Source organism: Terrapene carolina, unplaced genomic scaffold (assembly GCF_002925995.2).
Source record: "Terrapene carolina triunguis isolate 2854851 unplaced genomic scaffold, T_m_triunguis-2.0 Scaffold93, whole genome shotgun sequence".
In the NCBI taxonomy this organism is placed as follows: domain Eukaryota; kingdom Metazoa; phylum Chordata; order Testudines; family Emydidae; genus Terrapene; species Terrapene triunguis.
In genome coordinates, this window is record NW_020664444.1 from 17,880,707 (window position 1) to 17,895,206 (window position 14,500).

Below are 14,500 nucleotides of genomic sequence, written 5' to 3' on the forward strand. Positions count from 1 at the left end.
CTCCAGAATCCTGTATTCCTCGCTGACTGGTTGCACCAGAGATAGGCAGTGGGCCAGACTCCCATTTCCACTGACTCCTGCTGATCTTGCAGATTTTGTGCCACTCTGGCTGATTTATACTGTACAGTGCCTCTCTGTACTGTGAAATTCTTCCCTCCCTCCACACCCATGAGAGAGAGAGAGATTAGAACTGCTAATCCCGCTGAGCTTCTCATCACTTGGTGATGGAGTGTATAAACCCTACCCTGGCACAGAAAGGGCTAAGGGGAACTGGAAAGCTCATTTAGTGCACCTGGAGGGTGTGTCCGGTTTAAGTAAGGATGAGACTCAGCTGTGGAGAAGCTGCAGGAAAGAGATAGTACGCTGAGGGTGAAAGGCATTAGGGGTGAAGGAGAGTCCTGAAATAGGCCTTGGAGAACAATGACTCCAGGGAAGAAGCCCTGAGGGTCAGTGCTTCGGGAAGCTTTGGGCCTCCAGAGAGAGAGCCCTTGAAGGCAGCACTCTGTAGCAGAGCAGGAACAAGTTTTGCAGAGCCTAGGGGGGAGGTGAAGGGCGGAGGAGTTAGTTTCTTTGCATTTAGTATGGACTTTGGGCCCTAGAGGTGGCCCTGTCACCAGAAGGAGTGGACCACCAGCAAGATTGAATAGCATTTGATGCAGATGATGGAGGAGAAGGCTCTGGAACAGCACACCCAACCACGAGAGTGCACCAGCTGGTGAGCTGCTCTTCTGCATGCTTGTAAATTTTTTTTTGTCTATAATAGAGAAACCCCTGAAATGCAAATACAAATAGTTTTTGTTGGCTTTGAGCATGGAAGAGTGTGTGTGTGTGTGTGTGTGTGTGTGTGTAAACAGGAGAGTTTTGTATCGAAAGTGGCTGTTAGTTGTTCTTGTGTGACTCACAAGTAGGTTTTTACTTCCAATGTGACATTTGTAAATCAACACACTGTAACACTATCACATCACTGTCCATATTAAACAGAATTGACCATGGGCCCACCAGAAATTACAGGCCAAACTTCTCAAAAGTGGCCACTGGTTTTTGGTCTCTCTCTTTTTGAGAGGCCAATTTAAAATACCTTGGGCCTGAATTTTTTTTTCCCGAGGTGTTGAGCTTGTAGTTTCTTTTGACTTCAGATCAATGTCTGGGTTCTCAGCACTTCTAGACATCAGTCCCACATTGGGTGGCCAAAAAATGAATCACTCCAAGTTATTGGCCATTTATAGACTGGTGGATGTTTTGGAGCATGGATTCGGGGTGTGTGTGTGTGTGTGACAGATATGGCAATATCCTTATTGAATGAAGCATTTTAGGAGCACATTGTATTAAAATGCAAATGTTTATCTGCTATTGTGGGATTGTATGTAACTTGGCTAGGAGACATGATCAATGTAAACCTTGGGAAGTGTTATGAGCTGCGTAAGGCAATTCCTGCACCAGTAACAAGATTAAAAGAACATTCAATCTGGGAGGCTAAACACTAAAAGCAAGAAATGTTGCAGTTATACCATGTGTCTTCCAAGGCCTAGGCACAATGGCCAACCTCTTAATGTGCTTGGTTTTTCAGCGTGCTCTTCTAAGCATTTGTAACACATTGGCCAAGAGTGTTTTGCCCCCCCTCTAGTAAACGGACATTGCAAAGAGATAAGTCTGCTACTGCTTTCAGGCTAATGGACTTGGTTCTTTAAACAAAACAGCAGAAACTGTTAGGCTCACTGACGGGCATATGTCACTAGAATATCCTTGTTGTTATGGTATTATGTCCCAATCTTAACATAGCGTTGGACTGAAGAATCCTCTTAATCTTGGAGATGTTGCTAGGTCTCCTGGGAATTTATCAATCAATGCAAATAGCCATAGTTTTTGCTTTCTGATATGTGGTGCTCTGGGGAGACTGCCCCATAGGGCTCTGTGTGCACAACAGGGGACATGGATGAAGGGTCCTTATTTTCACCAAGGTTGGTAACAAAATTGCCTGTATGTAAATGGTTTTCTGCTATCTAATCATTAAGTGTGTATTTTTTCCATGCTATTTCGTGTAAGTAACAGACGGCTGTCCTGGATGTTGCCCAGTAATGTAGCCCACATAGATTGGAACTATAGCCATAGTCAATGCTCCTGTTTTCAGTGTCACAACAGCTTGCTGGAAAAAACGATTATAAGTGATGTGCTTCAGAATTAGTGCAGACGTCAGTCGTAAAATGAATAATGTTTCTCTCTCTTGGCTTTCATTTGTTCTTCTCAAAGAGAAGGCCGTATTACTTGAGTTACTTTGTGCTAAAAGACATCGGGGATAAGAATGTGTCAGTCCATCATTAAGGGGATGTAGCATTCCAGTTTCTTTAGAAAACAACAAAGAGATTTTAGTTAAACAGGAATTCAGTGCACTATGGGTACATGAACACACAGCACCCTTGTGACTCTACTGACACATCTTTACCAGCGTGATATAAAGGCATATTTACTACAGGGCCATCACCATGGAGATGAGGCAGAGGCCGGCTGCTGCCACTACTGGCAGGAAGAAGCAGGAACCTTTCTACTGCACCCACCTCTCCAGTAGGAGCGGGGTCATGGTTCAGGGTTGGGATCATAGTGAGCCCTGTGTCTTGGTATATCTGGACAATGGGATCGCCTTAATTTGGGCGTGATGCTTGTACTCCATCAAACCTTTGCTATTGAAAAGAAATCACAAGGCCCATAAACACCCAGAGCTTGAGAGTCCTTGAGCAATTAAAGATCTCTGGCCAAAATTCAGCTGGCAGTTACACAGGTGTAACTCTGGAGTGACTCCACTGAAATCAAGTGCATATTAAACTTCCTTCATTGAAGACCTGATTCAAAACCCACTGAAGTCAACAGGAGTCTTTCAAGGGGCGTTGGATAAGGCTCTGGAAGGAGAGCTGACAGTCTTAGTAGACATCCCAGTGTTTCTCTGTTTTTTTTTACCATTCAGGAAGGGTAGGGATCGGTGTCACAGGCCAAATCTAAACACACAAGTTGCACTACTTTAAGGAAATCGGTGCAACAATTGCACCAGTTTAACTAAACGTGTCACTTATGTGTGTAGACAAGGCCACTGGAGCTAGCCCGCCTTTCTGACAGTGCCTCCAGGGCTGCTTTGCACGTGAATGGGACAAATACTCAGAGGGAGGGTGCGGCATTTCAGTTCCTCTCCTTGGCTTACTATTTCCTTCAATGGAAGCCAAATGTAGAGCTGCTGTCTGTGCCAGGTTCCTGGTCATTGCTCAGGCCATGTTTCAGTCTGGCTTTTGTGGAAAGCTGCCTGCAAGTGATTGAAGAAGGGTTCCTGGCACTACCGGGCGAGGCTAGGCGCAGTCTATCCTGTGCAGTTCTAGGAGAAAGGGGTGCACTGAGAAATGCTGAACCGCTTTGAGCACATTGCAAGATCAAACCCAGAATATATGGCTACCACTTTTACCTGCTTTGGGCATAGCTCTGTGCCTGGAATATGGATCCAGAACAATTCCATTGTTTACCGTTTAAACATGAGCTATAGAGTACTTCAGCTGCCAATTTCCTGGGGAAAAGGCTGCAACACTCATCTATTACCTATGCTGCAACCTCCCTCGACTCTTAGGCCACATATATAAGATTGAGCAATTCTTTTCCAGTAATTGGACTTTGTTTTGGGCTATGTTAAGTTTTTGTTCTGTGATTTAATAGTCTATTAACTATTTTGCCTCCATTCACAAAGTGAAGATAAATCAGCTATTTGCAAGCAGGGCTCCAGCTAGGTCTGAAAAGGCACGAAAACCATAAAGCACTGGGGTTTTTATTAATAGGAAATGAGTCCTAGCTGAGGCATCTGAACCAAGGAGAAATGGTAGCAGGTTGCTGTAAAATGTTTCTCCTGTGGGCGGTGCAGCTAGGTTTGTGTTGTCTGATTTGCTCTAGAGGGTCAGGCTTCTAGGCTGTAAAAACTGTTTTGCCACAATGATTGTCTGAAGAAAGAGTTAATCCTGAATCCATGCCCAGTTTACCCTATTGGGGATGGGGACCCTTCCTACCATCTGATAAGCAGGTCACAATCAGGCTTATGCAGCCTAGCGTGTTTCAGCAGCACTTTGCTGTTCACTTGGGGCCCAGAGTGTCCTTGAAGTCATTGGAGTTTTTTCCATTGACTGGATCAGGCTTTTGTTGGAACCGTTGTTGGGTCGGTCTTTCTCCATGCTGTATGGATTTGCTGCAGTGCCCATTAATGCTCTGGTAGGCAACGCAACCCAAATATGACACTTGGCAATAGCACACCTCCGATCATGCAAGCATGGACTTTGAGACCACAAACAGAGATCACAATACTGGCACTTGTCACGCTGGGGGGGGGGGTGGTCCCTGGCAACAGGGTAAAATTAGCTTCCCTGTGTCAGAAGACAGAAAGCCTGTGATGGAACGGCATTGCTATCTCTTCCTCTGTTTCAAATGCACCAGGAACTACACTGTTGCTCTTAGGTGTTATCTTATTAAGTTCAATTCAGATAAATGATGGCCTCTTGGACACTTTCTCTGTATGTGTATTTTTTTTCCCCTTCCTCTACTTTGTTTCCTGCCCTGAGCAATGAAATAATTAAGCTGGTCAGAAGTTCACCGTGGTTTTATTTCTTTTGGATATAAAAGATAGTTGGTTCAAGTAGTAAAATACACCTCTACCCTGATATAACACAACCTGATATAACACAAATTCGGATATAACGCCGTAAAGCAGTGCTCCGTGTGTGTGTGTGTGTGTGTGTGTGCGCGCGTGCACTCCGGTGGATCAAAGCAAGTTCGATATAACGCGGTTTCACTATAATGCAGTAAGATTTTTTGGCTCCCGAGGACAGCTTTATATTGAGGTAGAGGTGTAACAGCCATGCTGCAAGTGACCTAAAAATCTCTAGCACTTGCCAGACTTATCCCTGGCATGCTGGGTGACCAGTCTGAATTCATTCCCTGGTGTGGTGCAGGGTAGCAGTGGAAACAGTCCAAGACAGGCCCCTTCTTAGTTTCTACTTATCCCTCTGCTCTGACCCCCAACTTTTTCTGCTTCCAAATGCCAAAAAGGAATTTATTTACTTTTGAGCAAATAATCTAAATATCCAGTGAAGTGATCTGAAGGTCCTGGAAAAATTACAAATGGGATTTGGATGTTGGAATCTGGTTCTTTGAAATGTGTGAAAGGGGAGATGCCATTTGCAGTATTTCTCTTTCAGTTAGTAGTGCTAAGTAAAGATGGTTCTGAGTTCCTGGATCTGAAATTCCCTACGGCTCAAATGAGTATGGTCTGTTGTTTGGGTCAGATCCACCTTGAAGGGATCGTCCCAGGCTTAGAATGCTGGATCCAGATTTCCCCAAAGTTCAGGTAGATTTGTATCTGGGAATCTAGTTCAATTCACCTTTTAGAGATGAGTCTCAGCCATAAAATTTGGATCTGGGCCCAGGACCAACCTTTCCGAAGTTTGAGTACGAGGGGGACAATATGGCAGCCGAGTTTGTCTCCAGCTCTGAGCACTGTTTGTTTCTCCCGTGTCTCTGTTCTTCCTGTAAGTGAGATATGAAATCAAACAGACAATATGCAAATGTATTTGATTTTATGCAGTCTTGAAAATGCTAATTTACAGTGGTGAGATTCTGAAACTGACATCAAGGTTACACGCAGCCAGCCTGTGGCTATTGTTGAAAACTCTTGGATGAAGCAGAGGATTGGCTTGATGCAGCCATTCCTTTTTCTTTACAAAAAGGTTCAAAGAGAAAATGTCTTTGCATATTTTAAAGGGGTGAAGAGAAGGGAGGACTGAAGTGGTTGCAAAAGCACCAGTGGATGTCCGTTCGCCGTGGGATTCAAAGAACTGTACAGCATTTCCCCATTTTCAGCAGCCAAAAAAACTCCGTAAAATTAGCTTTATTGCAACGAGACTTTAGAGCCGCTAACTGTGCATGGGGAGAAGAGATTAAAATTGAGAAGCAGCTCCCTCTTTTATCTGAGGAACTGACGGAAAGATGACAAAACGTTTGTTGGAATGATAGAGATCAAATGTTCTAATTCATGTCATGTTTCATAGTGCTAATTTATACATATTTGTTTCTATACCAAGCTGGCAAGTTTCAAGGAAAGATCTGCCAGGGATCAGGAAAAAAGTCTGTAGATCCTTTGAAACTAATAGCATGTATTTGTAAAGTTATTTGGTGTTGATAGCTTAAGCAGAATCATGTCTCTCAGAGACAGTAACAGGCTGCTAGGCCATGTTAGAGGCAGTATGGCCAGTGGGTAGGGCACTTGACTTGGCCTTTGGAGTCCAGGGTTCTATTCTAAGCTCTGCTGCTGGGTGATCTTGGCAAAGTCAGCTCACTTCTCTGTGCCTCCATTTTGCCATCTGTAAAGCAGAGATACTGGTACTTACCTCCTTTGTAAAGCGCTCTGAGGCTTACAGATGGATAGGTAGCTCTTATGTGGCATTTTTCTAGTTCAATAAACCGTTCCTCCTCTTGCCAGGGCAAGATTGTTCTCTGCAGTCTGTTTTATAGCATTTTGGCCAGTTCCCTATTAAATGTCCCAAGAGATGTTGCCTCTTCCATTTCCCTATTCCGCATTCTGATCGATCTCACAGCAAGGAAATCTTTCATGTAATCATAGAATCTCAGGGTTGGAAGAGACCTCAGGAGGTCATCTAGTCCACCCCCCTGCTCAAAGCAGGATCAACACCAACTAAATCATCCCATCCAGGGCTTTGTCAAGTCAGGCCTTAAAAACCTCTAAGGATGGAGATTCCACCACCTCCCGGGGTAACCCATTCCAGTGCTTCACCACCCTCCTAGTGAAATAGTTTTTCCTAATATCCAACCTAGACCTCCCCCACTGCAACTTGAGACCATTGCTCCTTGTTCTGTCATCTGCCACCACTGAGAACAGCCGAGCTCCATCTTCTTTGGAACCCCCCTTCAGGTAGCTGAAGGCTGCTATCAAATCCCCCCTCACTCTTCTCTTCTGCAGACTAAATAAGCCCAGTTCCCTCAGCCTCTCCTCATAAGTCATGTGCCCCAGCCCCCTAATAATTTTCGTTGCCCTCCGCTGGACTCTTTCCTATTTGTCCACATCCTTTCTGTAGTGGGGGGCCCAATACTGAACACAATACTCTAGTTGTGGCCTCACCAGTGCCAAATAGAGGGGAATAATCACTTCCCTCGATCTGCTGGCAATGCTCCTACTAATGCAGCCCAATATGCCATTAGCCTTCTTGGCAACAAGGGCACACTGCTGACTCATATCCAGCTTCTCACCCACTGTAATCCCCAGGTCCTTTTCTGCAGAACTGCCGCTTAGCCAGTCGGTCCCCAGTCTGTAGTAGTGCATGGGACTTCCTGATAGGCTGAACCTTTTTTTCCTTAATTTCATCCCCTTACTTAGAATTATGCCTCCCATGTACCACCCTAAAAAATCCTCTATTTCCTTAGGATCTAATTCTGCCACTCTTACTTATATTAAGTAGTAATTTACTCTGCCGGGAGTGTCACTGGTTCTAGCAGGACTACTTGCAAAGTAAAATACTCCTCAAAATGAGTAGGAGAAGCTGGATCTTGGTGTGTTTAATCCTTCGGTTGTTTGTAGATGTGCCCATTCAGTCAGTGTTGAGGCTGGCTGTACATATTTAGCTCTTTTAATCTTTCCTCTTAAGTCAGCCCCTCCAGCTCTTTTATCATTTCTGTGGCTCACTTTTATCTTCTTTCCACTACAACCTGAATTTCTCAGTAAGGCTCTTGCCTTCTGGGGTTTTGATCTAAGTGTCAAGAATATGTCACAGCTGAAGCTGGCCAGGGAATGTGCCTGGCCTGCTTCTATAGGGAGATGATTAATTGCAAGAAGAAAAACACTTGCTCGCCAAAGAAAGTTAGTGAGTGTCATGGTAAGAGGCAGGGGAAAAAATAGCTCTGGAGCTAGTAATGGGGAAGTTAACGTAAACGTGATATGGATCTCAAGAGAAACACTGCACGGATGCTAGATCGTTTCAGCAAACTTATGCTATTTGATCTGAGGGATGTGTTGTATCCAATTTACACACTCCTTTCTCTCAGACCTTTTTGCCAATGCATCTCATCTAGTGACTCATGAAATGAGAAGTTCATGTGCAGCACACAACTATCTCCCCCAATGCATGTGCCTGGGGGATGGCAAGGGGACCACAGGTTCATCTTTCTCCATTGCCCCCAGTACATTTAGGCCTGTTGCAGACTCATCAGGCAGCCATTGCTGCCCCAGCTAGCCCCCATCCCTGAAATAATGTAGGAGTCTACATGTGTGGAGCTTCTACCTGTCTCAGGAGGAAAAAAGAAAAGGTCAATCAGGGGCTTCTAAATGCCAATAAAACCCCAAACAATTATTTATTTGTGAAAGACTGAGCTTGACCATTCACATTTTGCCAGATCTTTCCTTCTGTAAAGGGTGTGAACTTGTGTCCCATGTCACCTTGGAACATGAGGGGTAGAAGCACCCCTCCCTCTGATAGGGGCTGGATTTGGGAGGAAGAGTGGCGAATCCGCATCCCTCTTCTTCCCCCCTTCCTCCCATGGAAGCCTGGTTATTTTACAGATTGTTGGAGAGAGACTATCCCAAAGGCACAGGGCCGGCTCCAGGCACCAGCTTGGCAAGCTGGTGCTTGGGGCGGCCAGTCCGGAGAGGGGCGGCACGTCCAGCTGTTCGGCGGCAATTCGGCGGACGGTCCCTCACTCCTGCTCGGAGCAAAGGACCTCCCGCCAAATTGCCGCCGCAGATCGCGATGGTGGCTTTTTTTTTTTTTTTTTTTGTGTGGCTGCTTGGGGCGGCCAAAACCCTGGAGCCGGCCCTGCAAAGGCACAAAGGAAATCTGTGACAGAGCCAGGAATATAAATGAGGCTTGGAAGGATTAGATTTTTATTAGTAAATGTTGGTAAACACAGATTTTTTTTACCATCCATGCACAAACGGATGGAAAAATATTTCCATTGATGATCAGAATTTACAGATCGACAGAGAAAGAAAAATGTTGCTTGAGAATGTATTAATTTGATATAAGGATATTGTGCTGTTGACAGTTAGTATTTTAACGGTTATAAAGCTTTAATTTTTTTGAATCTACTGTAATCGTCTGAAACCCCCATAACTTCAACAACTGTAAAAATTTAAATAGACTAAAATAGATGAAAGATGCTAAAAAGCCCATAATTTGTGAAAATTTAAACAGATAAAAACTGAAAAAATGCTAAAAAATAAACATTGATATCTGTTGAAATTATATATATAGAAAAAAATTAATTATGACAAGCCTAAATATAATCCAGGCTCCCCATTGTGTTTTAACCACAAGACAGTCCTCCTCCCATACTGGCACCAACATGTGCTGTACATGATAATTAATAGCCTGCTTCTGGTCACAGAAGGACTTGGATTCACTTCCTCTTAAACATACATTTGTTGCAAAACTGCATGAAATGAACACAAGTGATGTCTCTGTGATTTCTGTTATAAAGCTCTACTGCACCATCTGTTTAGTTTGCTTCCTTTTGTGTTTGACCAATTGTAAGTATTTAAATAAGATCATTATATACCCTTTCTTAACAATGTATCATTCAAGATATTTGATCATACTTGTCTCCAGTAATGTTGGACCTAGTCAACAAGTCTCAAAACAGACCTACACCCGTTCTTCTGCACAAACCTTGCACCACGGCTTTTCAGCTCAGGGGTGGGAGGTTTGTATAATTTTTGGTGGAGCCCAGAATGGGGGTCCAAGTCCTGCCCCCCCCCCACACACCTGCCTAAGGCTCTGGGAGGGAGTTTGGGTGTGGGAGAGGGCTTAGGGTGCAGGCTCTGGGAGGAAGTTTGGGTACAGGAGGTGTGCGGGCTCTGGGAGAGAGTTTGAGTGAAGGAGGGGGTTTGGGGTGCAGGCTCTGGGAGAGAGTTTGGGTGCAGGAGGGGTGTGGGCTCTGGGAGGGAGTTTGGGTGCTGGGTGTGGGTTCTGGGCTGGGACAGGGGGTTGAGGTATGGGAGGGAGTGCAGGGCATGGGGCTGGGCCGGGGATGAGGAGTTTGGGGTGCAGCAGGCAGGCTGCCCTGGGGCTGGAGTGGGGGGCCAGAGAGGAGGACTCTCCCCAGGCCTCTCCCCACTGGCAGCAGCAAGCTCCGGGGGTGGGGAGCCCCCACCCCAGCCCGCCGGCATGACACTCACCCAAGCACCTCCAGGCTGCTGCTCAGGAGGTCCAGCCAGGTAACCTTGACATTTTACTTCAATAGTCTTAGCGGGCGGGGGGGGGGGGGGGGGAAGAGGTGAAGCAAAAGAAAAATAAACAAACAAAAACAACTGTCATTTTGTCACAAGAAAACTAGCTGCAGTATCAAGGTTAAAGCAAACACAACACTGTGGGCAGCATTCTGATCTGTGTTACCTGGTGTAAATTTGGATGTGACTTCATTGAAGTCACTTGTTTATTCCCTTGACCGAGTCAGAAATATGGAGTCAATTTTTGTTTAGTCTGGGGACATCAATGATTTCACTGGAATTAATGATGATTTATACTGGTATAACTGAGATCAGAACCAAGCCCATTGTACCTATAGCTTGACAGTTGTAAAGTCAATACATAAAAACGGTTATTGGCATCGTTACTAGAAATGTTAGATCGGTTACTTGACTCTACCCATGCCACAAAGAACACTAAGAGAGTGTTCCCGTAGAGAACAGGTTGCACTTGAAATGTAAATCAAATTCAATATCATCTAACTTGTTAGTACAAAGTCTTTGGTGCTGTTTGATAAATAGGCAGCACATGGAACCTTGACATCTATCCATTTGGGAATTAATAAAATGTGTCATTAACTCAGGCAGCATTTTGAACTGGAAGACATTTAAGGAAGGATATGCAAGAGTGAAGGAACAGTTGTCCTGTGCATACTTCAAGAAAGATTCTGAAACCTTCAGTGACCTTAGACTATAAGTAATCTTGTCATTGGACCTCAAGGTCAAGTGTCTGTAGTTACATAAGGCCTTTTCTCTGTTCCTAAAGCTCTAACACAAGCTCGGTATCGTTGTCACTACTGATCATTTCATTCACATGGTAGAAGCTTTGCTAATTACAGATAAAGAGACACAGACCACAGTTAAACCTTGGCATAAACCTTGTTTGCAGTTATAGTAAAGCATGTTATATTTTCATTGACCAAGTGAGAAATTTTGAATCAATTTTCTCTAGCGTGGGGAAAACAGGTTCTAAAATGGCTTCATCTGGTCTACACTGGGGAAAGTATCTTTAACCTGCAGTAGCAGAACCCATTTCCAAAACCAGGTTTGGCTCACGCAGCTTTTTCCATTCTGTGGGCAGGATATCTCGCTTGGTCAATGAAACAGAGCTGCAAACCAATTCATCCATCGTGGTTTAACTACAATCTGTGTCCCCTAGTCTGTGATTAGAAAAGCGTCTGCCAAATTAATAAAGGGTCTGATCCTGCTCCCATTGACATCAATGGCAAAACTCTCACTGACTTCAGTGGGGCAGGGGCAGGCCCCAAAGGCCAGATTTACAAAGGTGCCTAAAGATGCAGATAGGCACCTAGTGGGATTTTCAAAAGCATCTAAATGATCTAGGTGCCCAGCTCCCATTGACCTTCAAATCTTCATATCTAAATAGGCAAGTCCATTTAGATCCTCTGTTTCTATAAAGATAAAAATAGTGTAGCTAACAGGGGTCAGAACTCCTAGATTCTTTTCCCAACCTTGCCACTCTCACTGTGTGACATTGGGTGACTGTACAATGGGCTTCTGGGTGCTGTATGATATATAAACTGTAATAGGAATAGTTTGCTGACAAATGGTGTTTAAGACTGTAGGCGTTACTCATTGTTATGTCCATGATTGCTCCTTTATGCAAAAGCTTGAGACAAGGGATGAGCTTACGCTGTGCCCTTCAGGTTAATAAACTCAGGCTCTGGAGGAAGCAAATTCCAAAGCTGAGGGCCTTCCTTTGGGAATGCCGTGCTCCCAGCCCTATGGTATCCAAATCCGGATAGTGTTAGCAGAAGTACGTCACTTGGCTTTAACCATCATGACATAAGGAGAGAGGCAGTCTCAGCCTGCAGCCTGACTACTACTGTAGGAGTTTATAGCTCAATGTCACTACCTTGAATTGCACCTAAAGAGAAGTAGGAAGCCAGTGCAGTTTTTGGAGTTCCTCTGTGCCTCATTTTCTTCATCTGTAAAAATTAGTTATCCTACTTCAACAGGGGCTTGTGAGACTTTATAAACTACAGCTTGATACAAAGCCAACTGAAATCAACGGTGAAAAAAAACCCTACCAGTGATGACTAAGATCTTTGGATCATGCCCTTAATCACTGTGTAGCACTTTAAGCTCCTCTGATGAAAGTTATGTAGACATGCAAATCACTGTTCTTGGTAGTTTCTGGATGAGGACTATGAAGTCAACCACAGCGAAGAAGTGATGGAATTGTAGAGACAACTAAACAGACTCAAGTTTTCCAAATGATCCTGACATCTGCTAATCCAACCTGCCCCATGAAATCCCCTTTAAACCAATACCTGATCAAATAATGAACCAATTGAAGGAATACAAACCAGGGCTCCACTGCAACATTTCCATCAGATTATTTTTAAATCAGAAAATTGAGCTTTTCTGAATAATTAGAGAATTCTACTACACGTTATTAATAGCTTTTCTCTTGCTTGAGGTGAACTATATTTATGCTTCAGTTACTTAGCTATTACTGTTCCCTGTTTCATAGAATTATGTTATCTGGTGATGTTTATATTGCACAGGATCAGGTTCTAATTAATTAAACTAGTGCATAACAATATGGATAAAAGGTACATACTATAATCAAGAACACTTTTCATCATTCAGAGAAGATATTCTGAGGTGTTTCCCTCTAATTAAAGGGATAATACACTCTCATAGGCCTGCCTGGTCTATAGTCGTAGATTACTTCCCCTCCTGCACCAGCTCAGCTGTGGGAGCTGGAGCATTGTGGAGATGGAGCCAGGCATCCATTCCCCACCTCTGCCTGCCCACATGCCCAGGATAGGGAGTAGCACCCCCCAGATACGAGTAGCTGGCACTGAGTGGGCTTACTGACCTGCCATGTATTAGGACAATGACAGAGAAGATCTCGGCAAATTCTTTGCACGTTTTTTCTGGAATGAAGTTTTCAGTCTTTCACATACCCACTCTCTGGCAGAGCCTCTACTGTAGTCAATAGGAATTTTGATGGGAAAAGGATCAGGCCCTGGATAAGCATAATCCGCTTTCCCTTTTTATCTTGATGTAAACCAGGAGTAGTCAGTTATTTTTTGTGAAGGTCCAGATTTCTTGGTCAAGGTCCAAACTCCAGAGAAAATAATAATTAAACCCCCCCAATAATGATGATAGTAAATAAAAAAGATTTTGGGGTCTGTTCAAAAGCATCTGGCAGTCTGGGTTTGGCCCGCAGTCTGCCTATTGACTACCCCTGATGTAAAGGATGATGCTCTGTTTTGAACTGGGAAGGTTAAAAAGGACAAGAAGCCATCAGGTATGATGGCTAGAATTTCATTTGTTTGCCTTCTATAAGGAGTCAAACAGGCTAGTAGTTATGTGGCAAAAGACTCAGCACGAAAGCTCCGGTTCAGGGAAGCATCCCTATTCAGCAAAGCACTGACGCCCCATTGAAGCGAGGCATGTCCTTAGGTGCATTGCTGAATAGGGATGGATTCAGGCATGTGCCGAAGTGCTTTCCTCAGGGTTTAAGGCTCTGATCCAGCAAAGCACTAAAGGATGTATGTAACTCTAAGCATGCAAGCAGCCCCACTGAAGTCCGTGCACATACTAATGCTTTACTGCATCGGGACCCAAGGGCCAAAATTTACCTCTGTTGTCATCAATAGGAATTTTGATGGAGAAAAAGGCTAAGGCCCAAAAGAAAGGGAGCCCAGGAAAGGTCCCAGCACTCAAATGTAAAAAGAAATGCTAATATAAAAGATAACCTGTTGTGCTGGAAAGGGCTAATGGCTGCTGTCAAACATGTCTTTGATCTCTAAGCAATTACCCATCCTCTTTTATGCAGTCTGTATGATAGCTAGCCTTCATTCAGGCTAAATGGAAGAAGCAATTGAGTTATGTTATTCCATAAGGGAGCTTGAGACAATGGAAGCCACCACCCAATGTAACTAAGCCATGAAGCCTGAGGGTTTCCCTGAAACTGATTGCAAACATAGGGACTGAGGCATTGACTGGTTAGAGATGTGTACTGGAGCAGAAAGCAAAGAGCAGCAGAAAGGCAGAGAAGCAGTTGTGAGCGTAGCCTGAGAGCAGGGGCGGCTCTATGTATTTTGCCACCCCAAGCACGGCAGTCAGGCAGCTTTCAGCGGCATGCCTGCGGGAGGTCTGCTGGTGACACGGATTCGGCGGCATGCTTGCAGGAGGTCCACCAGTCCCGCACCTTCGGCGTACCCACCGCCGAATTGCCGCCCAACCCGCGGGACC